General features: G+C 46.4%; 1 long non-coding RNA gene across 1 annotated transcript; it reads right to left on the bottom strand.

Moving 5' to 3' along the window:
- Positions 1-580: 580 nt before the first annotated feature.
- Positions 581-27940, bottom strand: LOC141100046 (uncharacterized). Its single transcript, XR_012234581.1, has 3 exons — positions 22126-27940; positions 792-938; positions 581-707 (listed from the first exon to the last, which is right to left on the bottom strand). It is a non-coding gene; the product is annotated as an uncharacterized lncRNA (long non-coding RNA).

The raw sequence follows: 27940 nt of genomic DNA on the forward strand, positions 1-27940 counted from the left end.
TAATATTGTAAATTAATTGTACATTCTACAGTTTATTAAGTTATGTTTTGGTTTTAATATATTTTTTTTTTTGTAATAAATAAATAAAAAAATTTTGTCTTATAACTTGTATTCGGCTCTGATGAATTAAGCATCTGCTTATTGCCATGACACCCGGGCAGGGTAATGGGCTTGGTTTGGTGCTTGTATATTGATGTGTACATGTTATGGATGTGAGTACATGTAATGGATGTGGTAAATCAGGGGTTTCAAACTTGGCTGAGTAAAATGGGCAGCACATCAAAATAATTAAAAAATTGACACGGAGGCCCCTGATCATGTGACCCCCTCACTCCTCCCTCCCCCTCCTGTGACCTCATCCCAGGTCCTGTGCAGAGTGTGCACACAGACGTGCCTTTGCGGATTGCACGGTCCACACTGCGTGCCTTCCCCCTGTCTCAGGGACACAACATAACATTTCAAAACCAAAAAAAAAAAACACACAACACGACAGCGGATAACAAGTTAACCATTTTTTTAATTCCTGGGCAAAACAATGACCAGAAATGTAAACAAAAAAGAAATGCTTAAAAGGAACCAAAAAAAAAAAAAAATTAGTTGCGGCTGCCGCCCTGTTCTTGTGCCGCCAATGCACGCAGCAGCAGGGCTCTGTGTCCCTGTAATGGCTCTGTCCAACGATGCCACAGGGTCAGCAGTAGAGTGGTTTTCTAAAAGTAAATGGAATAGTTTTAATCTTTAATTCTATACAAGGATTAAATTAACATGCAAAGTGTTTGTTATTTCACACTTACGGTTTTGTGCTTCCACTTCATCATGAGTAGATGCTGTGTCAGCGGGTGGGGATGGGCTTACGGACCACCCTGAGCCCCTTGCATCCTCGGGCTGTGGGGTGGCTGTTGAGTCCCGGTCTTCATTCCCGTTCTCCTGTTGCTCCGGGTCTGCAGGTGTGGGAGGAAAGAAAACCCCATTATGTACAAGACGATAGTAAACTGAAGGCCGAAGAATAATCTAAACTTTATTTAATTTGATTTTTATTATTAAAGTTGGCAGGGAGTGGAGGACATTAATGGGCACCTACAGTGCCCATTTAAATGCCAACAACATCAATTCTTATTACTTAAGCTTGTCAACCTTAATTTACTTTATAATAATAGGCACGCATTGAAAAATGTGGGTTTTTGGCTATACTTGGTGGGTGTTGGGCTGGATCCAGTTTTTTGTGTGCCCCCGGTCAGAGAGTGTCTGTGCCCCCTTTTAACACATACGACAATTCATAATGCAACGATACAGCAGAGAAATATTGGTATAGTGCAATGACAAATACTTGACTTATTACATGACTTATGGATATGGGACGGACCCCTACTCCATCTAAAAACCACCATAACTACAGTAAACCTAGGCACTAGAATAAATACACACTACATTATTTTGGTTGTCAAAATGGCCACAGCTTTATTTAAATCACAGGATTAAAACAATCACAGTAGGAGTCAGGTGAAGTGCTAGTACATTGGGATTCACAAGTACTGTGATATCCCCAGCTGTCTGACATACAGAACCAGGACAGACAGCCATAAAGGGGCGGCACGCACTGGCTTGCCATTCAAGCAGAGCCAGTAAACTTTCAGGGCACCAATGACCCTATTATCCTCACTCCTGTGCTTACCCACTGTGCCCGCCCCTGATTGACGTTACCATTACAACGTCCTTGAGGCTGGCCACCAAAGCCGAGCCTGCTCACCACCATGAGGCTTTACATCCTCTATTAGTTAAAATGAGTCCACCTTAACTTGTCTGCAACTTCAACCTGACTCCTAAACCGCCACCAGAGAGGCCATTTGACACCTTAAATGGACTCGACCCCCATCAACCATGGAAAGACTGTGCACACAAGTAATAAAAAATAAAAAATAAAATTTCAGAGCTCCGACAGATTAATTTTATCAATGCCATGCTACCAAGTTATGATCGATAATACGGTAACTACAGCAAAATAACAGTTGCTAAACATCCTGCAATGAGGATCCCATAATGGGGAATGTGGAAAGTAAACCATAATTAAGGTCGTAGCTACAATCTGAATACCTGTATAATGACATCTGTCATGCCTCAAAAAACTATTATACCGCACGTATTGTAGCCAGCTCTAATAATTCACCAATTTACAGATTTTAGTTCCAGAAACCACCATTATTTACAGCAGCTATGCAGTAAAATTTCTTAAACCACACTTACTATCACTACCCGAAAAGTGATGAACATATCAATAGAAAGATATTATAAATAGGGACTAATTAAAAACTATACACAATATAACATCAACATTATAACCGACCATAAAATAACGTTCAGAATATCTGGAAGTAGTAATTGAAATAAACCTAAAGCAGAAAAAGTCTACAAAGGCATTATTAATAACCCTGTCACGCCATTGTTAATTGTTTTTCATGCACTTGATAACATTTACTGCTGACCTCTCCAACTGGGTCAAAGGCATTGGGAATAGGCATATTGCCCTTCGTGTTAATGCACTTGATTACTTTTACCCTTAGCCGCTCCCACTGGCTCAAGGGCACCGGGAGTAGGCACACTGCCCTTTGTGTTAATGCACTTGATTATACCCTTAGCCACTCCCATTGGCTCAAGGACATCAGGAATAGGCATACTGCCCTTTGAGTTAATGCACTAGATTATACCCCTAGCCGCTCCCACCAGCTCAAGGGCATCGGGAATAGGCATATTGCCCTTCATGTTAATGCACTTGATTACTTTACCCTTAGTCACTCCCACTGACTGAAGGGCACACAAATTAGGTACATTGCTCTTCAGTTTCAAGCACTAGATAACTGCATTGTCCAGATGACAACCTTGAAAGAAACATGGTTTGGTCAATATTAACAGTCAAAAACCATGCCTCGGCATTCTCAAGTCACATGAAAAAAAGAGAGAGGGTCCTTGAAGCTATAGATTGTATTGAAAAGCATGCCTACCTTGTTCTCTTCTCCCCTCCAGCCACTGTTCCTGGCTCAGAGGAGCCAATTTATTCTGTAGGCATGCAAAATATGATTGCCATGACCCCAGGGACTTTACCCTAACAGGGTCCTATAAAATATAAATGCTTCTGGAGACCAGGGGGCCATACACGAGATGGTTACCCTCCACACCAGGGGGCCATACCTGAGATGATTACCCCTCAAAACCAGGGTGCCATACCTGAAATGGTTACTCTTCCAAACCCAGAGGAGGTCATACTGTGGTGAACACCCCCCAAACCAGAGGTCCATACTTAATATGGTTACCCCTACTGACCAATTTATAAATAACTTCAAGGACCCACTAAAAGGAAAACAAATAACTGTTTTTTTTTTGTTTTTGTTTAAATTTTTAATTCATGTTCTTATTAAAATAAACATAAAATAAACATCAAAGCATAAATAACATTAACACGCTGGGGGAGTCCTTGAAGCTTCCAAATCTGGTGATTACCAAACATAAAATGTACCAACAATTACTCCCAGCTGTTACCCCACTAGCTTGGGAGCACCATAGCCACAAGGGTTCCAATGTTCACTTGAATTTCCTGGGGATCCGACAAACCCTTGCCGAAACTCCCCTCCACCTTTCACCAGGTCCAGAACCATATTAACTTCCAAAAAGAGGAATCCATATCCCAATGGATCCCCCAGACCATTATCTAACCAACTTCATGGACCCCCTCCAAACACCAGGCTCCAGGTAATCCACTCAGGCCTGTGCTCTCCGCCATCTTAAGTAATATAAAATAAGCACTTGGTGGGTATACAACGATCCCTTTTTTTAAAAAATTATTATTCACACCTTTATTAAAGCAAACATACAATAAAACATCAAAGCATAAATAATATTAACATGCTGGTAGGAGTCCTTGAAGCTCCCAAAATCTGGTGGTTACCAAACATAAAGTGAACATAAAATGTACCAACAATTACTCCCAGCCGTTACCCGACTAGCTCGGGAGCACCATAACCACAACTGTTATGATTGAGTCACCGTAGGAAGCAAAAATAGAAATGCTAGCTATGTCCAGAAAACCAGAGAAGTTGGCAGCTATCGGACTGCAGACCCCTGAACCTATCAACACAACTAGCAGTAGCCGTGGGGGGCTCCTACGATGCCCTAGGCCCCTCGATCACAGCCGGATGACTAAATAGCCTAAAGACAGAAAGGGAAATCTAAACTGCCCCAGAGCAGACCCCAAAGCAAAAGGCAGCCCCCCACATACACTGCGTTCCAAATTATTATGCAAATTGGATTTAAGTGTCATAAAGATGTAATTTTTTTGTTTTTCAAATAAACTCATAGATGCTATTGTGTATCAGGGCTCTTTGGATCGCTGAAATCAATCTCAAACGCCTGTGATAATTAGTTTACCAGGTGAGCCTAATTAAAGGAAAACTACTTAAGAATGATGTTCCACATTATTAAGCAGGGCACAGGTTTCAAGGAATTTAGGAAAGAAAACGGATCTCTCTGCTGCTGAAAAGCATCAAATAGTGCAATGCCTTGGTCGTGAGATGAAAACATTAGATATTTCCCGAAAACTTAAACGTGATCATCATACTGTTAAGAGATTTGTGGTTGATTCTGAGCACAAACATGTTTGTGCTGATAAAGGCAGAATGAGGAAGGTTTCTGCCAGGCAAGTTCATCGGATTAAGAGAGCAGCTGCTAAAAAGCCATTACAAACCAGCAAACAGATAAAGCTGCTGGTGCCTCTGGAGTCCCTCGAACCTCAAGGTGTAGGATCCTTCAAAGGCTTGCTGTGGTGCATAAACCTACTATTCGGCCACTCCTAAACAGTGTTCACAAGCAGAAATGGTTGCAGTGGGCCCAGACATACATGAAGACTAATTTTCAAACAGTCTTGTTTACTGATGAGTGTCGAGCAACCCTGGATGGTACAGATTGATGGAGTAGTGGATGGTTGGTGGATGGCCACTATGTCCCAACAAGGCTGGGACGTCAGCAAGGAGGTGGAGGAGTCATGTTTTGGGCCGGAATCATGGGGAAACAACTGGTAAGGCTCTTTAAGGTTCCTGAAGGTGTGAAAATGAGCTCTGCAAAGTATATACAGTTTCTGACTGACCGCTGTCTTCCATGGCATAAAAAGCAGAAATGTGCCTTGAGGAGCAAAATCATCTTCATGCATGACACTGCCCCATCTCATGCTGCAAAGAATACCTCTGAGTCATTGACTGCTATGGGCATAAAAGGAGATAAACTCATGGTGTGGCCACCATCTTTCCCTGACCTCAACCCTATAGAGAACCTTTGGAGTATCATCAAGCGAAAGAGCTATGAGGGTGGGAGGCAGTTCACATCAAAACAGCAGCTCTGGGAGGCTATTCTGACTTCATGCAAAGAAATACAAGCAGAAACTCTCCAAAAAATTCACAAGTTCAATGGATGCAAGAATTGTGAAGGTGATATCAAAGAAGGGTTCCTATGTAAACATGTAACTTGGCCTGTTAGGATGTTTTGGAGTTAAATAGCTTTTTTGTTCGGTGAATGTGACCTCCTAATGCTGCAAATTCCACAAATGAGCATTTTCAGTTCTTTAAAACATATCAAATGTTTAGAAATTCTACTGTGCATAATAATTTGGAACAGTGCAATTTGAGTTTTTATTCATTTTGGAGATTATACTGTTATCATTGGGAGGTTTCTTCAATAAAATTCGATGCATACTCTAACGGGTGATGACTTTTATTAGACTGACTCTCATTTGTACCAACTATTTAGGAAAATCAGAGAAAAACATCATTTGCATAATAATTTGGAACACAGTGTATAATGACGGTGAAGCAAGAAGGAAGAACAAAACACAGACAGAAAGATAGACTGAGCAAAGATGGGGCCCACGCTAGCTTAGATAGGAAAGGACAGGAAGGCTGCTGTCTGCAATCCGTGAAAAACCCTATGAAAATAAGAGCCAACAAACTGACAGTAAAAAAGGCCCTGAAGATGCTAGGCTTCAAAAAGCTATGTCAGTACTCAGGAATATTCTGAAGACAGAGCAACAGGCAAAAGGAGATTCAGCTCACCCCAGCAGGGAATGGCAGAATCCAGAAAAGCAAGGAAAACAAAACACTAATGCAAAAAGGCAAAGTAGAAATCTTAGCTTTAGATGAGCAGGAAACAGACTGGTTTCCTAGAAGTCCACAGAGAAATCACCCGAAGGCCAGAAGGGTGTCGGCAGCCTTATATCCAGTCATTAACTCCACTCAGCCAGTCATCATCATCAGCCCCAGGTGTTTGACAATCAGGCTCACTACCTTTCTTCACCAGAAAGAGGGAGTTCCTCGGGCCTCAGTAGTGAAGGGGAAAATGAACTCACAACACACAATGGTTCCAATGTTCACTTGAATTTCCTGGGGATCCGACAAACCCTTGCTGAAACTCCCCTCCACCTTTCCCCAGATCCAGAACCATATTAAATTCCAAAAGGAGGAAACCATATCCCATTGGATCCCCAGACCATATTTAACCAACTTCAAGGACCCCTTCAACCGCACAAGATGTGGGACAAGTGAGGGTGAAAACCATGCAGGTTTACAACCAAGGTATACAACAGGTTAATAATGGAAAATATCCCATCGTAAGGTCCAGAAATAGACAGAGATGGGCAATGCCGTGTTATATGCTGTAACAATAAATGAGAAGCCGCCTGCTCCTCTACAGCAGTTACAGACAGACTCTAATCACCAGCTGCGCATAAATGGTAAGAAATGTGTATGTCTAATATAAGCTGCCTGCAGCCATAGGTGTGTGTGCAGAAAACTGCAAGTTCTGTATCCCAGTCAGTCACTCTACTACATACAATTACAATAGACGAGAGACAGGGCTGAAAACTGGGCCCATGAGGTGTTTTCCAGAGCAATGTGCAGCATCACACTAGGAGTGCCCACTCACTGCCCGCCATGTGCTGAGTTATTAGTGCCCACTCACTGCCCGCCATGTGCTGAGTTATTAGTGCCCACTCACTGCCCGCCATGTGCTGAGTTATTAGTGCCCACTCAAATGTGCCGAGTTACTCCCCGATTATTTATTTTACACATGATAAAACATAATCCAATAAGCTCTTGGTGGGTATACTCTGATCATGCAACATACGAGGGAGACAATATACAGAAACAGGATGGATATATCTGGCAGGACAGAATGTAACATAAGAGGACTAAAGGCAGCGATAGCTGCAGAAATTAAGCACTAAGCTGGAAGTCATGTCCAGATTATATGTACAGCCAGGAAAATGACCTGGAGACACAGGATGTTTATACCCAGCATGATCCGTATATAGCAGAGTGAGGAGTGATATCATGTATACAGACCTGTGGTACAGGTGAAGTATACAGCACAGGAATAGAGTCTTTACACATATACCACATATAGTGAGTAACCTGGTTACACTGGATCTGCACACCCAGCCTCACAGTATGTAACAGAAATGAGGTCACATACAGATCATCAGACTCCATAACTGGGAAGGGGGGATAATCAGCACACAGCAGGGTCAGTATACAGTGCACTGACATGAAGTCTTTCATCATCATCATACATATACCATCCCCTGACTGCTCCTCTCACCAGTGTCTCTAATACATGTGACTGCCCAGCTCCACCATAGTAATGGCAGACACTGTATGTGTCCCTGCTCTGTCCTATCAGACATAAACCCAGAACTCATGAAGACTCTGTATAATACAGCAGTAATGTGGTATATCAGAAATGTCTGCAGGGAGGTCACACAAAAGCTGCCTCTGCAATAAGTGAAGGAACATGGCAGCTAAATGAATTTCTGAGGTAATCTTGATCCCAGATATGATGTAGGAGCTGATACTACACAATGTCTGAGGTGAATGCAGAGTAGTGTTAGGCATCGGATTCCTGATGTTGCACAGCGGGAATCCAGAGCCAGACTTCCAGCGGTCTCCCATTCTCCTCCGACCCGGGTGCTGCTCAGCAATCACGGCGAGCCAGGCATGCTACTCAGACTTGCTCTGACAGCCTAGATGTTGCTGCCACCTCTGGTGCAGCAATAGTAGTGCAACCTGTTCTGCAGGGAACCGCTCCAGAGGCTAAGTCCTCGTGCCGTGCTACTGGGCATGCCCGCAAGGTGACCTCTCACTGGAGAGCAGGGGTCACATGCTCAGGTCCTGTGTCAGATCTGATTGGTCCTTTCCAGGGTACTGGAAAGTCCCAGAAGCACATGGCTATAAAAAGCCCGCATGGCGGCTCGGCCATGCGCTAGTGTAGCATATTATGCTGTGTGTGTGTGGTGAGGGATGCATGGACTGGTGACTGACTTATTATGAAACCCCTTCCCTTGGATAATACGATTGGTGACTGTGTGTTGGGTTAGTCAGCTCCAGATTGTGGCAAGCTACACGCCACTGTGCTTTCCGCACCTACACTAGCGTCCATCGGTGCCCGGTTCTCCGCTTTAGTTATTGCCACGCTGCAGTAGCAGCGTCCATTGGCGGTTGCGGCTGCAACGCCACTCACTAAGCTTCCTGTGAAGCTAACAGGGCCAGCGTCTTTATATTTATTTCTGCCAAGCGACTCTGTGTCTGAATAGAGCCGCTCTTAGCTTTCGGGTGACAGTAACCCGAGCGCAGTACTTCACCTACTGGTGCATCTGCCATTGTCCAGCAGCGGTCTTACCATCTACCACACGGTGGACCCCAGGCGGCGAACGCACCTCCTATTATTTATATCTGGTGCGTTCAGCCGACCCTAACAAGTAGTATATCAAACATGTCTGCAGGGAGGTCACACAGAAGTTGTCTCACAGACTGTGAGGAAAATGTAGCATGCACATGAGGGACATGGCAGCTACATGAATTGCTGAGGCAATATTGATCCCATACATAATGTAGAAGCTGATACTACACTAGTACATGATGTCTGAGGTGAATGTGCTCCTATCATCTGTAATGTGAGGTGATAACCCCAGTATTATACTCCCTGAAACTGCAGACATGCTTCCTCCTGTTCATCCTGTATAAGAAAGAGGGAGAGAGAGATGGATTTCCTGCTCTATATAAGCCCCACCCTCCTCACAGTAACCCACCAGGCACATACATGTTGTGCTTCTTAGGGTGGTTTCACATTAGTGTTTCAGAGCGCAGCGACGGCCTGCGCACGGCCTCCGCTAATCCCCACCCCCTGCCGCACCTCCGCCGGTAGCTCGGCCTACCGGCGCATGACGCTGTATGCGTTGTGCGTCCCCTATCTTTATCACTGGGAATGCAGGCCGTGCGCAGTATGCGTTTGGCGGCGTATGCGTCCTTTTGATGGTGCGCCAAGCGCAACCAAATTGCAACAGGTTGCGTTTGGAGGTGGTCGGCTCACCGTCAAAAGGATGCATGCATCGCTAAATGCATACTGCGCACGATCTGCGTCCCCAGTGATAAAGATAGGGGACGCAGGACGCATGCAGCGTCATGCGCCGGTAGGTGGAGCTACCAGCGAAGGTGCAGCAGGGGGCGGGGCTTAGCAGCGGCCGTGCGCAGGCCGTCGCTGCGCCCTGAAACGCTAATGTGAAGCCACCCTTACTCTGAAAGCAACATCACTCTTGCTTAAAATCTACACCACTATACCAAAAAAGCTGTAGGAGTAAAGGTCCACCCATCCCCAAGTCATGTCCTCCTCCGTCCTATGGCTCCAGTGGTTTCTTTACATGAGTGATATCCATGATAAATTATTCAATAGGTCCAAAAAACGGACAGTATATTACAGTATCATGGCCAAAACATACTGCACCTAACAGAATAATGAGCCCCGTATATTTCCCCAACCTGAATAAATGGTCAAATATAATGTTCCATACAGTATATGATGAGCTCCACATATTGCAACAGTATATGAAGGGGACCATGGATGATGCTCCAGTGTCTGATGGGCCAAAATAATGCTCCATATATAGTGGGCCCCATTTCTTATGCTCCAGTGTATAATGGGCCCCGTACATGCTGCTCCACTATCGGATGTCCCCCATTTGTAATGCTCCAGTATATGAAGGGGCTCATGGATGATGCTCCACTGTCTGATGGGGCAAATAATGCTCCATATATAATGGGCCCATTTCTAATGCTCCAGTGTACAATGGGCCACATAGATGCTGCTCCAGTATCTGATCTGCCTCATTTAGAATGCTCCATTATATGATGGGCCCCATGGATGATGCTCCAGTGTATGATGGGCCCTAATAATCTTCCATATTTAATGGGCTCCATTTCTAATGCTCCAGTGTATAATGGGCCCTGTAAATGCTGCTCCAGTGTCTGATCTGCCCCATTTAGAATGCTCCAGTATATGAAGGGGCTCATGGATGATGCTCAAGTGTCTGATGGGCCAAAATAATTCTCCATATATAATGGGCACCCTTTCCTTATGCTCCAGTGTATAATGGGCCCCGTACATGCTGCTCCAGTGTCTGATCTTCCCCATTTAGAATGCTCCAGTATATGAAGGGGCTCATGGATGATGCTCCAGTGTCTGATGGGCCAAAATAATGCTCCATATATAATGGGCCCCATTTCTTATGCTCCAGTGTATAATGGGCCCCGTACATGCTGCTCCACTATCGGATGTCTCCCATTTGTAATGCTACTGTGGCGCCCCTGAGGCTTCAGTCGCAACAGAGTGTGGCACGGCTAAGGGTCGTGTAATTGATGGGAGAGATGTGTCTCATAAATGGCTTATCTCCATAATGTAAGGCAGAAGTAAAGCATACCAGATATTGTTATTGTTTTTGTTTGAAGGACCTGTGGTGAGGTCACAGTCATGTGACCAGTCAGCTGCTGGGAACGTGGGTGTGGCTACAGCCTTATAATGTGACCTGCTCCTGAACCAGGGAGTTGTGTGTGGGGAGGACTAAACCTCCCATGTGTGCTGAGACTCCTGCTCTGAGTCTACAACTACGGACATTGTGTTATTTTGCCTGAGCTAAAAGGCTATTTGTTTGGTGTTACGTTGCCTTGTGCGTTTATGCCGTGAATAAACTGCAAGCACTGTGGAAGAACCTGTCTCACATTTGTCTCCCGCTGCACCTAAGCGAGCCACATCCCCACAATTGGTGGAGAATGCGGGCAGTTTACAGTCACACCATCTTCCATCTATCATGTGGCGCTGGGACATCACTTTCACTTGCGTTTCAGATTCTGTGAACCTTACAAAGCCAAAGCCTTTAGATTGCCCGGTTTTGGCATCTTTTTTAACCTGGACCATGATGACTTCGCCATATGTGCTGAAGTAGTCCTTTAGATCCTGCTCCGTTGTTTTCCATGGTAGGCCGAGCACAATGAGGTCAGAGGTTTTTGTTACTGCTCGCTTAATTTTAACAGCGGAAGAAGCATCAGTTTCATCCATCTTCCTTTTGTTGTCTTTTGGGTAGTTCACAACATACACGAGATTTCCCCATCCAGTTTCTGGAGCATGCAGGATGCCTTCTACCAGGCGGACCCCGCGCATGCACTGATTCACTGGATTCCGGTATCTGAGGCCAGCAGGAGCAGCGGCAGCAGTTCCAGCAGAGCCAGCAGGAACAACTGCAGCAGGAAACCAACAAGCTGCTGTTACAGCAATTCCAAGCAAAGCCCGGACGAGCCAATGCGCAGCCGTAAAGTGTTTGTTGGCCGCTGCACTGAGGATATGAGCGCCGAGGAGCTGCGCCAGTTCTTCATGCAGTACGGAGAGGCTGTGGAAAAAAAAAAAAAAAAAAAGGGTGGTGCGTCCAAGGTCAAAAGGGGCGGGGGAGGCGGTGCCCAAGGTCCCCTCGGGTGTTATTTGCTGGAAGTGTCATGGGCCAGGACATATAGCGGCCCGTTGTCCCCAGACCACCGAGCAGATGGACTGCAGCATGGGACGCCGTAGTTCATACTACGCATATCCAGCTTGCAGTGTGAACTTGCTACCTAACAAGGGGCCACAAGCGTGTCCCGTGAAGGTGAACGGTCGAGCAGTAATGGCGCTTCTGGACTCCGGGAGCTTGGTGACCCTTGTGAGGGCCAGTTTTCCTCTAAACATACTCCCGGGTAAAAAGATTGGTGTTCGGTGCATACATGGCGATGCAAAGGACTACCCTATGGCTAGGGTGAAGATTGAAACGGCGCATGGCACCGAGTCGCATGAAGTTGGCGTTGTTCGAGACTTGTTGCATCCCATAATTATTGGCCGGGATTTCTGTCTGTTTTGGGATCTGTGGGGGATGGGTTCTGAGTGTGCTAGCAAGAGCAGGGAACCAATCCACCCCACTGAGGTATCGCCACCACCAGAGGCAGACGAGTTCCCTTTATGTGTCCTTGTTGGGGATGAAGAGGAAGGGTCCCCTGTACCTGACATCCCGGAGTTGGGGGTGGCCGGGGAGAATTTTGGGACTGCCCAACATAGGGACCCCACACTAAGGGAAGCCTTTAACAATGTCACCGTCATTAATGGGGTTGCACAAGAGCCGGGAGCAGACACAAGGTTTCCCCATTTTATGTTGAGTGGGGAATTGTTGTACCGGGTCACGAAAATAAGGGAGGAGGTGGCAGAGCAGTTAATAGTACCAGGCCCCTATAGACGAAAAGTGTTGGACATGGCCCATTCACACATCTTGGGGGGACACCTGGGGGTGGAAAAAACCCAGGAACGGATTGTACAGAGGTTCTATTGGCCTGGGTGTCACCGGGAAATAGTAAACTATTGCAGGTCCTGCCCGACATGTCAGTTAACTGCCCCCACATCTCATTTTCGGAACCCTCTTGTGCCACTGCCCATTATTGAGGTGCCATTTGAGAGAATTGCCATGGATTTGGTCGGTCCCTTAGTTAAATCAGCTTGGGGCCATCAGTATATATTAGTCATCCTGGACTATGCCACACGCTATCCTGAGGCCATTCCCCTGAGAAACTCCTCTGCGAAGAGTATAGCCCGTGAGCTGGTCCATGTGTTTTCCCGGACGGGTTTGCCGAAGGAGATCCTGACCGACCAGGGGACACCTTTTATGAGCAAGGTGATGAGAGAATTGTGCAGAGTCTTGCAAATTTCCCAGCTGAGGACTTCAGTGTACCATCCACAGTCAGATGGCCTTGTTGAGAGGTTTAACAAGACCCTGAAGAGCATGCTGAGAAAAGTCATAGAGGAAGATGGTAGAGACTGGGATTGTCTCTTACCGTATTTACTGTTTTCTATCCGTGAAGTTCCCCAGGCCTCCACGGGGTTCTCCCCCTTCGAGCTTCTGTACGGCCGGCATCCGCGAGGTCTCCTAGATATAGCCAAGGAAACCTGGGAAGCCGAAGTCACGCCCCACAGAAGCGTCATTGAGCATGTGGCACTGATGCAGCAGAGGGTTGCGAAGGTGATGCCCATTGTTAAAGAACATCTCCGCCAGGCACAAGAGGCTCAGGCCAGGGTCTACAACCGGTCAGCCAGAGTGAGGCAGTTCAATCCGGGAGACCGAGTTCTCGTGCTAATCCCGACGGTGGAAAGTAAGTTCTTGGCCAAGTGGCAAGGGCCATATGAGGTGGTGGAGAAACTGGGAGACGTAAACTACAAGATCCACCAACCTGGAAGACGGAAGCCATACCAGGTTTACCATGTTAACCTTATCAAGCCATGGCAAGATAGAGAGCCAGCGGTAACTCCGTGCTTGCTGGGCAACCTAGAAGGGGAGGTTGGAGCCATTACCATAGCGGAGACTCTATCGAAGGCCCAGAAGCAGCAGTGCCGGGAGTTACTCCAGAAAAACTGCGACCTGTTCTCAGAGTTGCCGGGGTGCACGAAGGTGGTGGAGCACGAAATTCTGACCGAGCCACATGTGCGGGTGAACGTGAAACCATATCGTATTCCTGAGGCCCGGCAAGAGGTAATCTCCAAGGAGGTGCAGCGTATGTTGAAGCTCGGGGTCATTGAGGAATCCAAGAGCGGCTGGTCGAGCCCGATTGTCCTGGTCCCAAAAACTGATGGTGAATGGAGGTTCTGCAACGATTACCGGAAGCTGAATGAGGTCTCCAAGTTCGACGCTTATCCCATGCCACGCGTTGATGAGCTCATCGAGAGACTTGGACCTGCCAGGTACATAACCACTTTGGATCTGACCAAGGGATATTGGCAGATCCCCATGGCACAGGAAGCCAAGGAGAAGACGGCATTCTCCACACCAGACGGGTGCTTCCAGTATGTCCGGATGCCGTTTGGCCTACAGGGAGCTCCAGCAACCTTCCAGAGGGCGATGGATAGAATCCTTGCACCTCATAAGCTATATGCTGCCGCATACCTGGATGATATCGTCATCTTTACCCCGGACTGGGAGACTCACCTGGAAAAGGTCCAAGCAGTGTTTGATGCTCTAAGAGAGGCGGGGTTTACAATAAACCCAAAGAAGTGTGCCTTGGGGAGAGAAGAAGCCAAGTACCTCGGATATGTAGTGGGGCGTGGCGAGATCAAACCCCAAATCAATAAAGTGGAGGCAATTCAAACATGGCCGAGACCTCTGTCAAAGAAGCAAGTTAAAGCCTTCCTGGGGATTGTGGGATATTACAGGAGGTTTATCCCAAACTTCGCCACAATGGCTGCACCTCTAACTGATCTGCTTAAAGGGACAAAGTCAGTGATGGTCAGCTGGTCCGAAGAAGCAGAGTCAGCCTTCCAAGAAATGAAGGGAGCTCTTTGTAAGCAGCCCGTTTTGGTGGCCCCAGACTTTAAACGTGAATTTGTCCTCCAGACAGATGCCTCAGATGTCGGGGTAGGAGCTGTCCTTTCCCAAGAGATACGTGGGGAGGAGCATCCTGTTCTCTACTTGAGTAGGAAGTTGACTTCTTGTGAGAGAAATTACTCAGTTGTAGAGAAGGAGTGTTTGGCCATAAAATGGGCAGTGGACACATTACGGTACTACCTGGTGGGACGGAAGTTTAGGTTAATATCCGACCATGCCCCACTCAGGTGGATGAGGGAAACCAAGGGCAAGAATGCTAGGGTCACCCGCTGGTTCTTAGCCCTACAAGACTTCAGCTTCCATGTAGAGCATAGGGCTGGGAAGCTACATGGGAATGCTGATGCCCTCTCCAGAATCCCTTGCCTGGTAGGTGAAAGTGCCAAGCCCCACGGCTTTAGGCAGAGGGGGGAGGTATGTGGCACGGCTAAGGGTCGTGTAATTGATGGGAGATATGTGTCTCATAAATGGCTTATCTCCATAATGTAAGGCAGAAGTAAAGCATACCAGATATTGTTATTGTTTTTGTTTGAAGGACCTGTGGTGAGGTCACAGTCATGTGACCAGTCAGCTGCTGGGAACGTGGGTGTGGCTACAGCCTTATAATGTGACCTGCTCCTGAACCAGGGAGTTGTGTGTGGGGAGGACTAAACCTCCCATGTGTGCTGAGACTCCTGCTCTGAGTCTACAACTACGGACATTGTGTTATTTTGCCTGAGCTAAAAGGCTATTTGTTTGGTGTTACGTTGCCTTGTGCGTTTATGCCGTGAATAAACTGCAAGCACTGTGGAAGAACCTGTCTCACATTTGTCTCCCGCTGCACCTAAGCGAGCCACATCCCCACAAGAGGTACTGCACCTTCTCCTAAGGTGTAGTGCCCCACCATCCAGGTAGGCTGGGAACTCCTTTCCGCATTCCAACACCTGCACCCCACACACAGGATAGTTCAGCAGGGACCCATCCATGCTTTATGCTGGAAAAGTCATAGGGTGCCTTTTGTGGTCCCTGGCTTCGTAACACGAGAGGTGCTGGGGAGGCGGGTGGAGTTAGATATAAAAGAGTGGGAAGAGTGAGAGTTAGGGGTTAGTTGGTTAGAGGCGAGAGAAGAGAGAAGATGGGTGTCTGAGGGACGTGCTGCAGCAGGTCCCAGTGATCTGGGCTGCTGGCACGAGAAAGACCAGAGAAAGAGATTGATAAGATTGATAACCTAACCTTCCATAAGAGAGAACAGATCGGAACGAAGGAGAATAGAAGGACGGTGGGAAGCTGGTTGAAGAAAGATAGAGAACCCTTCCAGTCCAGAGAGCGCAAACGCCGGGGCCCGGTCCCCGAGGTTGATTGGATCTTTATGTCCGGCAACAGACACCGGAGGAGTAGTGAGCCGCTAACGCCTTGCTCCCATCATAGACTTGGGACACAACAGCAAATGAATAGAGACCGGGACGCAGAGTGGAGTCCCCGAAGCAGGCTACAGCTGTCTGTCATACAAGTAAAGACTAGGAACACCTAGAGAGAGGCATTCCAGGGTAACTAAGTACTGGAGTGCTTCGCACCTAAAGGCGTATTGGAGGAGTCGTTCAGTAAGGTACATGTTGGCGGAGTGTTGAAGGGAGAATCCTATCCTGCCTGGAGGTTGACTGGAGCCCTGACCTGAAGAACACGGTACGGAGGCAGGCAGTTGTGTGAACTGCAAACAGTGAGTAAAGCTTTGGAACCGCACACCCTGGTGTTCTCCAGTTATTCCCGCACCACTACACCTGAGTAACAACATCTATACCATTCTGCGCCTCTCCTCACCCATTGCACCTATACTGCCCTGGGACTACAGCTCCACCTGTGGGGAGCTATACCATCTCTGCTGCACCACACCATCAGTCCCAGCGGATCTGTATGCAGTGTTGGCTCAACATCTTACTTGCCAAACACCACAGGTGGCGTCACGAACTACCTAATAAACTTTAACACCATTAACATCACCGCCATTGATATTGGACGCCCAGGGCCATGGACCGGGTCACCGCTGCTGTGACACTTTCCCGCCTCGACACCGGCCCGGTACCGAGTACCCTGCTGCCCTGGGTGTGTGAGGGCGACCTGCTACAGTATATGAAGGGGCTCATGGATGATGCTCCACTGTCTGATGGGTCCAAATAATGCTCCATATATCAGGTGTTTTCATGGTCAACAAATGGGACATTTTAATGTGGCGGGTACTTAAGAAAGTGTCAATACCAATTTTTTTTTTTTCTTGTTCTTCTGTGGGTTTCAAATTTTTTTGTCTTTATATTTGTTTTTTTTATTTTTTATTTTTGATAACATTATTTTCTGTTATTTTTCAATATTACATTGCCCTGGGGGGGGCAATCGAAGGCAAGTATCAGATCGCCGATCTCGCACGTCAGACAGCGATGTGTCAGAACTGCGATGTGACAGGCACAGCACAAGGCCTCTGCCATTTATATCTCACAAGTGCAGTGAGTGCTGCTGATGGAGGCAAACTTATGACATCTAGGTAAAACAACACTCACCACGATGAGATGCGCTCTGTGAGCGTATGCTGGCAATGCGTCCCCACAATCTAAAATGCAGATCGGCAAGTTTCTTCCGGATCTGCGTGGTGGTGCAGTGGATGCCAAACTGTGTTGCCAGGCCACGCTTAATCCTGCGTAACACAGCCTGCTTGTGTAGAACCGGGTGGTCATAAATTTGTGCACACTCGTAGTCGTGTGCCTGCATCTCCTCTATGAGGTAACGCACCTCTGCCTCCCCCCACGGTAATGCACATTGCCTGGCCGCCATTTTAACTCTTCAGTACACATACTAGGCCGCAGCAGCATTCTTAGACATGCCCATGACGCATCAGCTACGCCCAGTGTTATTGACGGGCGGCGGTAATTACAGAACGCTAATGCGTTCCCAAAGCAGCTCGTCTGTGGTCTAATTTCATTAATGCGACGCAATTGTGTCTTGAAATTGATGCTTTCTCCATATGACTAAATATTTTTGCCTACATGAAAGTCTACAAAACCTACAAAAGACAAAATGAAAAAAACCCTGCTATAATTAATTAAGTAAAAAGCAAAAGTGCATTTAATTCATAAACAGTTCTTAAAAATACTGTATTTGATCAAACATAGCATAAAAGCCGTCCCACCATCGACAAGGAGACTCTGTGGTCAGGGCGGTCCTACACTGTCTAGTATTAATAATCTTATCATGTGTCAAAGCTGATGTCTGTGTGAATAAGGGCAGACAAGGGGAAGCCTTTAAATACAATTTCCAGCTCAGGAGAGGGAGGCCACACCCCAGTTTGCACAGAATGCACGGAATGCAAAAATACAAAGAAAAAAACACAAAAATTGAGCTTGGTTTGAGTTGGTACACATACAGCATATAAATGCATGTTCACATGGCCAAAAAGCATACTAAACCTACAAAAGACAAAATGAAAAAAACCCTGCTATAATTAAATAAGTAAAAAGCAAAAGTGCATTTAAATCATACAGAGTTCTTAGTAATACTGCATTTGATCAAACATAGCATAAAAGCCGTCCCACCATCGACAAGGTGACTCTATGGTCGGGGCGGTCCTACACTGTCTAGGACCCGGTCCTTGTCTGCCCTTATTCACACAGACATGTTTTTTCTACATGAATGTCTGTAAGTTGGATTGTGTTTATGTGAGTGTGTGTATATGTCTGTTTGTATATATGTGTGTAGATGTGTATGTATAGGAATATGGATGTTTTTATGTATATTTCGGTTTACAATGGAGGATACGTTGGTGTAAGAGTGGTTTGACCTCGCTGAAATTTCCTCCCATCTCTCGTAACATGCTCTTTGTCAATCTACCATATGGTTTCCGCCCCCATAACTCCACAGAGACAGCCCTGACCAAAATTGACCACTGTACAAAATTGACAGTTGACCACTGCCTCCTAATACAGATCCTCGCCTACTTTGGCATAAAAACCGGCGCCCTATTCCAATCCGCACATTCTGCGTTTCCCACTCCCACACTTCCGTCTCATCCCACCCGCTATCTGTTGGAGTTCCCCAAGGCTCTGTTCTAGTACCCCAAATATTCTGAAACTATACACTTGGCCTGGGGCGACACCCAAATTCCCACGGATTCCAGTACCAAGTATATGCCAACCTTACAAAAAGAAACAATGAAAAACCAAGGTTTTGTTACTTTAAAAAAAACAAGTTTATAAGACAAAGAATTTGAAAACTGTAAACATACTGAAGAGAAAAATAGTTTTCCATTAACAAGCAAAAACACATTATATTATACAAATATTTACAAAAAACAAATTACTCTAAAATGTATATCGCTTGTAGTCGACTATAAATTCTGTTGCTGCCAATTAACAGCATCGGGACCATTAAAATAAGCACAGTAATTGTCTCTGCAGGTCTTTGCATCTTGTGTGTTTCTTCCGGGTCCCAAAGGCCGAAGGCCAGCAATTGTGTGTTCGTTTGCCCGCAATTCGCCGAGCTGAACTACTCCGCTCTGGTTCACAGAATCCACAAAGCCAGGAGGTCAGTATGAAATTGAATCCTGGCAGCAAAGGAAATTGTGAAGCACACAACAGGTTAAAACTACAGAGTCAATAGACTCAAGTTTGAGGTTAATGGGTGTGTGCAGAACCCGAAAGTGATTTGCCATTATTCCAAAGGCATTCTCCACAACACGACGTGCCCTTGATAAACGGTAATTATAAATTCTCCGTTCCGGTGTGAGAGTTTTTTGACGGAAAGGTTTTATAAGATTCGGATGAAGTGGGAAGGCCTCATCGCCAATAAAAACAAAGTTCAGGTTTCCTCTAGTGTTTGAGTTGGAAGGCAGGTGGAGTTTGGAGTTATACAAACGCTCTCCAAAAAATGTATTCTCCAAAACCCCACCATCGGAAACCCTTCCATTCATTCCAACATCAACATAAATGAATTCGTAGTTGGTGTTTACAATGGCCATCAGTATGATGCTGAAATAGCCCTTGTAGTTGAAGAAATATGATCCGCTGTTAGGTGGTTGAGTTATACGGACATGTTTACGTCCAAAGCCCCACCACAGTTTGGGAACTGCCACAGCTGATCAAAATCGTTGGCAATCTTGCTCCATTCCGCCTCCGTGGTGGGAAACTCCATGTAGCTCCGAAGACGACTAAAAATCGCCTTACACGTTTCCGGAATGAGAACGCTCAGCAGTGGCCTGGAAATGGCGGAAGAAAAATGCAAATCTTGCAAGGAGCGTCCGGTGGCCAGGAAGCATAGCGTGACTGCCAATCTCTCATCTGCTGGGATGGCAGCACGCATCACTGTATCCTTGCGTGCGATGAGTGGAGTAATTTTGTCCAGTAAAAATGTGAATGATTCCTCTGACATCCGCAGATAATTGTGGAAATCATGCAGATTTTTTTCCTGAAGCTCCTTCACCAACTGCATGTGGGACAATTCGGGCCTCCTCTGCAGCCATTCTCTTGTCCACATGCGACACTTTCTTTTTGAACGCCTCTCCTGCATCCGAGATTCTTCTTGATGCCGATGTTCCTCAACAAGTAATGCAGCAACCACGACAGCAAACTCTGCATTATTCATGATGGTGCAAACTGAAACCAAAAAAATACATTACACTGTGTTCCAAATTATTATGCAAATTGGATTTAAGTGTCCTAAAGATGTAATTTTTTGTTTTTCAAATAAACTCATAGATGGTATTGTGTATCAGGGCTCTTTGGATCACTGAAATCAATCCCAAACGCCTGTGATAATTAGTTTACAAGATGAGCTCAATTAAAGGAAAACTACTTAAGAATGATGTTCCACATTATTAAGCAGGGCACAGGTTTCAAGGATTTTAGGAAAGAAAAAGGATCTCTCTGCTGCTCAAAAGCATCAAATAGTGCAATGCCTTGATCAAGAGATAAAAACATTAGATATTTCCCAAAAACTTAAACGTGATCATCGTACTGTTAAGAGATTTGTGGTTGATTCTGAGCACAGACATGTTGTGCTGATAAAGGCAGAATGAGGAAGGTTTCTGCCAGGCAAGTTCATCGGATTAAGAGAGTGGCTGCTAAAAAGCCATTACAAACCAGCAAACAGATATTTAAAGTTGCTGGTGCCTCTGGAGTCCCTCGAACCTCAAGGTGTAGGATCCTTCAAAGGCTGCAGTGGTGCATAAACCTACTATTCGGCCACCCCTAAACAGTGCTCACAAGCAGAAATGGTTGCAGTGGGCCCAGACATACATGAAGACTAATTTTCAAACAGTCTTGTTTACTGATGAGTGTCGAGCAACCCTGGATGGTCCAGATGGATGGAGTAGTGGATGGTTGGTGGATGGCGACTATGTCCCAACAAGGCTGCGACATCAGCAAGGAGGTGGAGGAGTCATGTTTTGGGCCGGAATCATGGGGAAACAGCTGGTAGGGCTCTTTAAGGTTCCTGAAGGTGTGAAAATGACCTCTGCAAAGTATATAGAGTTTCTGACTGACAGCTGTCTTCCATGGTATAAAAAGCAGAAACATGCCTTCAGGAGCAAAATCCTCTTCATGCATGACAATACACCATCTCATGCTGCAAAGAATACCTCTGAGTCATTGGCTGCTATGGGCATAAAAGGAGATAAACTCATGGTGTGGCCACCATCTTCCCCTGACCTCAACCCTATGGAGAACCTTTGGAGTATCATCAAGCAAAAGATCTATGAGGGAGGCAGTTCACATCAAAACAGCAGCTCTGGGAGGCTATTCTGACTTCATGCAAAGAAATACGAGCAGAAACTCTCCAAAAACTCCCAAGTTCAATGGATGCAAGAATTGTGAAGGTGATATCAAAGAAGGGTTCCTATGTTAACTTGTCACTTGGCCTGTTAGGATGTTTTGGAGTTAAATAGCTTTTTTGTTCAGTGAATGTGACCTCCTAATGCTGCAAATTCCACAAATGAGCATTTTCAGTTCTTTAAAACATATCAAATGTTTAGAAATTCTAATGTGCCTAATAATTTGGAACAGTGCAATTTGAGTTTTTATTCATTTTGGAGATTATACTGTTATTATTGGGAGGTTTCTTCAATAAAATTTGATGTATACTCTAACCGGTGATGACCTTTATTAGACTGACTGTCATTTGTACCGACTATTTAGGAAAATCATAGAAAAATATCATTTGCTTAATAATTTGGAACACAGTGTAGTTGTTTTGTTGGGGGTTGGGTGCGTGCACACAAGACCACCTAAAATGGCTGACCAGGTATTAAACATACGCACAGACAAAGAAACCACACCCTCCCTCCAAAAAGAGCTATGAAAGCAGATAATTGGTAACTTCTATAAAGTTGTGAAAATGGAAACGCAGTTGAGACCCCAAATGATACCTACTGTGATCAGGAAAACCGTTGATAAATAGAAATATCACTGTGGAATCGCAGTCGGAGAACGCTGATTCGATCTGTGACCAGCAAGAAGGTGCAAACTGGAAAAAAATAAAAATAAAGGTACAATAGTTGTTTTGTTGGGGGTTGGGTGCGTGCACACAAGACCACCTAAAATGGCTGACCAGGTATTAAACATACACGCACAGACAATGAAACCACACCCTCCCTCCAAAAAGAACTATGAAAGCAGGTAATTGGTAACTGTTCTATAAAGTTGTGAAAATGGAAATGCAGTCGAGACCCCAAATGATACCTACTGAGATCAGGAGATCCGTTGATGAATAGATATAGCAGTGTGGAATTGCAGCCGGAGAAGGCTAATTCGATGTGTGACCAGCAAGAAGGGACAAAGAACACAAACGCTGCTATGCTGCCTTCTTCACGGGGTCAGGAACAAAGAAGAAAAGTGCCACTGGGTTACATTCTTTAAGGGCAAGGACACCAATCAGAATGCAGTAGTGACCACCAATCGAAGCTGAGGGGCACGGAAAAGGAACCACTTAAACACGCCTATGTTTCTCATTTCAAATCGCTAGCTAGGTCGTTGGTTTGGTGTCAAACAGAACGATGCATGCTACCCAGCGGGGCATCAACGACCAAAAAATGTCCAGACTATTCTGAAACGACCAGCGATCTCACAGCGGGGGCCTGGTCGCTGCTACATGTCACACGTAGCGAGATCGCCTGTAAGGTCGCTGTTGCGTCACAAAAACTTGTGACTCAGCAGCGATTTCGCTAGCAATCTCGCTGTGTGACGGTACCCTAAGAGTGTTGTTCAGACACATTATCTAAGAAAATAAATAGTGATTGTTTATTTAGTAACAGGTGACTGACAGGTGTGGGCCTAAGGTTGTGAAACAGCAGTTTAAAAGAGGGAAAGTGTAGATACAACATGAGTGGGAAAAAAGAAAGGTCATAGTGGAACGGGGAATAAGCTTGGTGTTACTGGTTTAGGTGTTAATGTTAATGAAAGCTCAACTGAACAAACCCCGTCTCATCCTATCCAAAGACCACTGACAACATCCGTTATTGGACAGGCTACTCAACTCCATTTTTTTGGCAACCGCACAGCGGTATGCCTTGTAGATGAGGGTCAGAAAGAGCATGTACTCCAGTGGATGGCAAGTTCTGCATCAAGTGGCCTCTCCTCCTCTTCCTCTACCTTAACATCACACACATTATAATCCTCAGAGGTGGCACCTCAATCACCTTGTTTCCTTCCAGGTCACAAATTTCCAAACTACCAACTGACTGTGGGAATCAGAGATAGGCCATTCTGCAGAGCTGTTTACACATTCTATTCCATGGGCATTAGAGGAGGAAAGTATCTGCGCCATTTTTTCATGTTGGATACAGGGCCGGTCGAAGTAGGTTCTGAGCAGAATCCAGACCCTCATCACCAGACGTTAACCACCGGGGGGTGAAGGTGATCCTGATGAGACTCAGATGCAGAGGCGCATGTGGACTGTACTGTGGTGTCAGGGCAGGAAGAGGAGGAGGGTGAATCTCAGGGCGAGGAGAGGGAGAACAGAGAGGATGACGATGAGGTTGTAGATCCCACTTGGTGTGAACCCAGAGGCATGCAGCTGAGTAGCTCAGCAGAGGAACTGGAGGAGGAGGAAGATGACTAGGATGTGTTGTAAATTGCTGTACAGACAGAATAATGCAACCACGACAAGCTCTGCTTCCTCAGCCACAACTGTGGCTGTGGCCAGCACTGGTCATGAGTCTGCAGTTCGCAAGTGCTGCAAAGGCTGCCTAGCCTGGGCCTTTTTTGAGACTGCAAAGGATGACCCAACTCATGTTATCTGCTAAATTTGCAAAAAGAGACTCAGTAAAGGCAAAAATTACAATATTTTAATAACTACATGCACAAATCGGCACCTGTGTGATCAACATGCCTTAGTCTGGAAATCTCACTGTGCTAAAATGCGAACTAGCGGGCCTCGCCAACCACCGGTTGTCCCATCAACCACATCTAGAGGTTTTTCCTCCACCATCACTGTGCCAAGTAATCTCACACAGGTCTCCGGCTGCAAAACCCCACTTGTTTACCCCCTACAGTAGGGGTGAGTGATAGCCCGTCAGCTGTTACGGAAGTGGACGTGCCTGCTGTTTTTGTTTCACCGAGCACACTACATCTTTCTCAATCCACCACAACGTCTCCACTTGCACGTCACTCACAGTCCAGAAATTTGTCCTGTTCACCCTACTCCACCCTACACGGAGAGAAGGAGTTAGAAACTGCATTGGTGAGATCAAACCAATATTTTAACTAGAGCACCGTTAAACATGAGTACTTGCACTTTGATAAATCAATGTTTGTTTGTCCTGTGTATATATTGGCTGATAACCTTTTAGGCAAACGTATTAAAATTTATGTTTTATTATTTTCCTAGCCCTGCTGTAATTTCATTAGCACTGACAATGCCATCATCAGCATCACTATTCTGGACATCGACGTGCTGGAGCACACTTTGAATTGTCTACGTGAAGAGGTGGTGGTCCCAGAGGAAGAGGAGGAAGCAGAGAAGGATGCAGAAGGGATAACAATATCTCTAAGTTCCAGAATGTCGTCACACAGGTGGGTGCCTTGAGAGAGTGGATTACTGTGATCGAGGGGGGCTCATGGTACTAGACAAACTGTTAGTGAAGGTACAGGAGCCAAGGAACAAATTGAGGAGGACGAGAAGGAAAAGGTGATGGATGCACAACAGTAAGGAGATGTAGAGGATAATGACCCCCTCTCTGTTGTCCATGGTTGGAGGTAGGGGACGGAGGAAGCAACCTTGAGTGTTACCCCACTACCATATTAATTATTATTACCATATATAAAAGGTATCAACTACTGAGGACTCTCAATCCTGAATATTTTTCTACCCCACTACCATCACACCATGGACTTGGACCTCATGGAAGCGCCCGACACATGAGCACCTTCTTGCTGCACTATATTCAACATGATGCTCATATTCTTAGGGTTAGAAATAGTGCTGACTACGGGGATGCCACTCTGTTAGACTTAAGGTACAAGAGTAAATTTTGCTAGATGCTTCCCTCCTGGAAAGGGACATGCGCATGCTGGAGTATCGAAACATGCTTGTAGACAATATTAAGAAGTTTTTTCCCCAAGACACCAGAGAGGCAGACAGTGTGCATCGCAGTTCTAGACTTCCAACCCCAGAAACGTCAAGGCATCACCTCAAAAACAGCAGCAGCAGCAGTGTAAGTGGTATAAGCAATTTCTGTGAGTCATTTCACACATTTTTAGACCAGCCATGCACCAGAAGAATAGGGTACAAGTCTGACATGTTGTGAACAACTTGAGAGGCTGATGCAGGATTATCTCAACCTCAATATCAATGCCATCAGGGGGAATTTGGACTATTTTGTATTTTGGTCTTCAAAAATGGAAAAGTGACGTGAACTCTCACAGAACGGGTGTTCAGCGCTGCTGGTGGTGTCCTGACAAATAAACTCATCTGGCTGTCCCCTGAAAGTGTAGAATGGCTAACTTTCATCAAAATAAAGGAATCATGTATCGCTAATGACTCCTGCATCTCAGTCGCCGACTGGATAGACTAGGCGATGGAGTAGTTTTTAATCTCATGCAATGATCTCAAGTTATTGCAGTCTGTGACACCTTTGAAGTGGCTTTTGTGCCTGCTGTTGCTACTGCTGCTGATGTTACAAACAATTTTTTGAAATATGGAGACTCCAAGTTGGGTCTCCATCTGATGGGCTGCCTGTAGTGGAAGGTGTGTCAGTGACCTATCATACTGTATCTACTGTGTGAAAATTGATGCCACTTTAGTGGTGTGTGTGACAATTATTTTTTTTGAAATGTGGAGACTCCAAGTTGGGTCTGTGGTGGGCTGCCTTTAGTGGAAGGTGTGTCAGAGGCATATTATAGTGTTTCTATTCTGTGGAAATTGATGCCACTTTAGTGGTGCGTGACAATAATATTTTGAAATGTGGAGAATTCAAGTTGGGTCTCTGGTGGGTTGCCTTTAGTGGAAGGTATGTCAGAGGCATATTATAGTGTTTCTACTCTATGGAAATTAATGCCACTTTAGTGGTGTGTCACAATAATTTTTTGAAATGTGGAGAATCCAAGTTACATTTTCTACCAATAGTACACTATGAAACTGATATTTGTGCCATCTGATTGTGGCTGGGGAAAAAAACTGAGATATTGCATGAGGTATCAAGGCTCTCAGCAAAGAAGGCTTAAACTGCTTCCTTAATCCCCAGGTCTTAATTGAAACTTCAATTCAAAGCTCTAAGTACTGGGTCAGACCCTCATACCTCATGCATGTGTGGGGAAGGTGACTTGACGGACAGACGTGACTGGTAGTAGGAGGGGACGGTTTGTGCACTAGGGACAGAGATTGACAGGTTAGAAAGGTAACAGCAGGGAGACAGAAAAGGGAGTGCAGTACCGTGAAATGACCACAAGATGGCAGGGGAGAGTAGTACAGGACTTAACATCAGCTTAGGGCTTAGGAATCCGCTTAGTCATGGGGGGCGGGGAGAGAGGAGCCCGGGTGGGAAATTCCCCTGTGAGAGAGGGGATAAATAGAAGGCGGGGCTCCAGGAGAGTTTAGTCCCGGGAGGAGCTCAGAAGAAGACGGAGAAAATGAGAAGAGCTCGGCCAGGGGGACGGACCAAGGAGAGACAGTCATGGGGGTGGCCCTGACCCAACGGACTGCAGGACAGGCAAGGAGAAGAGGCAGCCAGGGGGGAGACCCTGACTCGACGTACCGCAAGACAGACGAGGCCCCGGGGGTACCGATTGGAAGATGATCTCGGGCAGGTGAAGTGCTGGGGGTAGATTGGTCTAGGACAGCCCCCAGTGAAAGATCCGCGAGGTGCGTTACTGTGACTGGAGCTGAAGAATAGGTACCCTGGCCTGGCGATACGGTGGTGTAAAGAAGCTGCGGTGCGTGTTTGGTGGTCGTCAGGAGGATGACAAATAAATCCGGAACTGTTACAAGTGGAAGCTGTCTCCGTCTCGTCTTTGCCTCGTCTGGAAAGCAGTGGTCCACCCCCCTAGCCCGGCCCCCTACTACATTTGGCGTAGTCGGCAGGATCGCCGCCGCTAATACGACACCTTCCACGGCAGGCCTTCTATTGAAGAACCTAGAAGGACTTGGACTGTTCCTCTGTGGATTACAAGTGCCTGTGGATTACAAACACCTGTGGATTACAAATCGCTGACCTGTGGATTATAATTTGGAGACTGTGTTCCTGATCCTTGCTTGTCATCGGAGGGTCTGGGGTGGTACGAAAGCCAGACAACGGGCGGAGAAGAGGAGCGACTGCGGGGCCGTGGGAGCGGCCGCTGAAGACATCGCCAGGGAGCCTCCCCGCGGGATCCCCCAGCCTGGAGGCTAGTCCCGCCGGACGGCGGGGTGAAGAACGGAGGCTGCGGGAGGAGCCGTGGGATGACGTGTCGGAGGCCACAGCGCTGGGGAAGGTGAGAGTTCCCCCGGCTCTGCCGGCGGCTCCGCATGCTGCCCCCATCACCCGGCCGCACCGCGCGGCCTCCTGTGCTCCTGGAGGCTCGGCCGTGGAGGACTCGGCGGCCTCCGCCAGGCTGATCGATGCCCCTGCTCCCGTTCCTGAACCACCCTGCCCGGCGGCGCCATGTCCGGTGTCGCCGGTTCGGAACTGCCACGTCCCCGAACCACCCCGCCCGGCGGCGCCACGTCCGGTGTCGCCGGTGCGGAGCCAGCCCGCGGTCGACGCTGCTGCAT

This window comes from Dendrobates tinctorius, unplaced genomic scaffold, assembly GCF_039654945.1.
Source record: "Dendrobates tinctorius isolate UK_male_01 unplaced genomic scaffold, ASM3965494v1 ptg000103l, whole genome shotgun sequence".
NCBI classification, from domain to species: domain Eukaryota; kingdom Metazoa; phylum Chordata; class Amphibia; order Anura; family Dendrobatidae; genus Dendrobates; species Dendrobates tinctorius.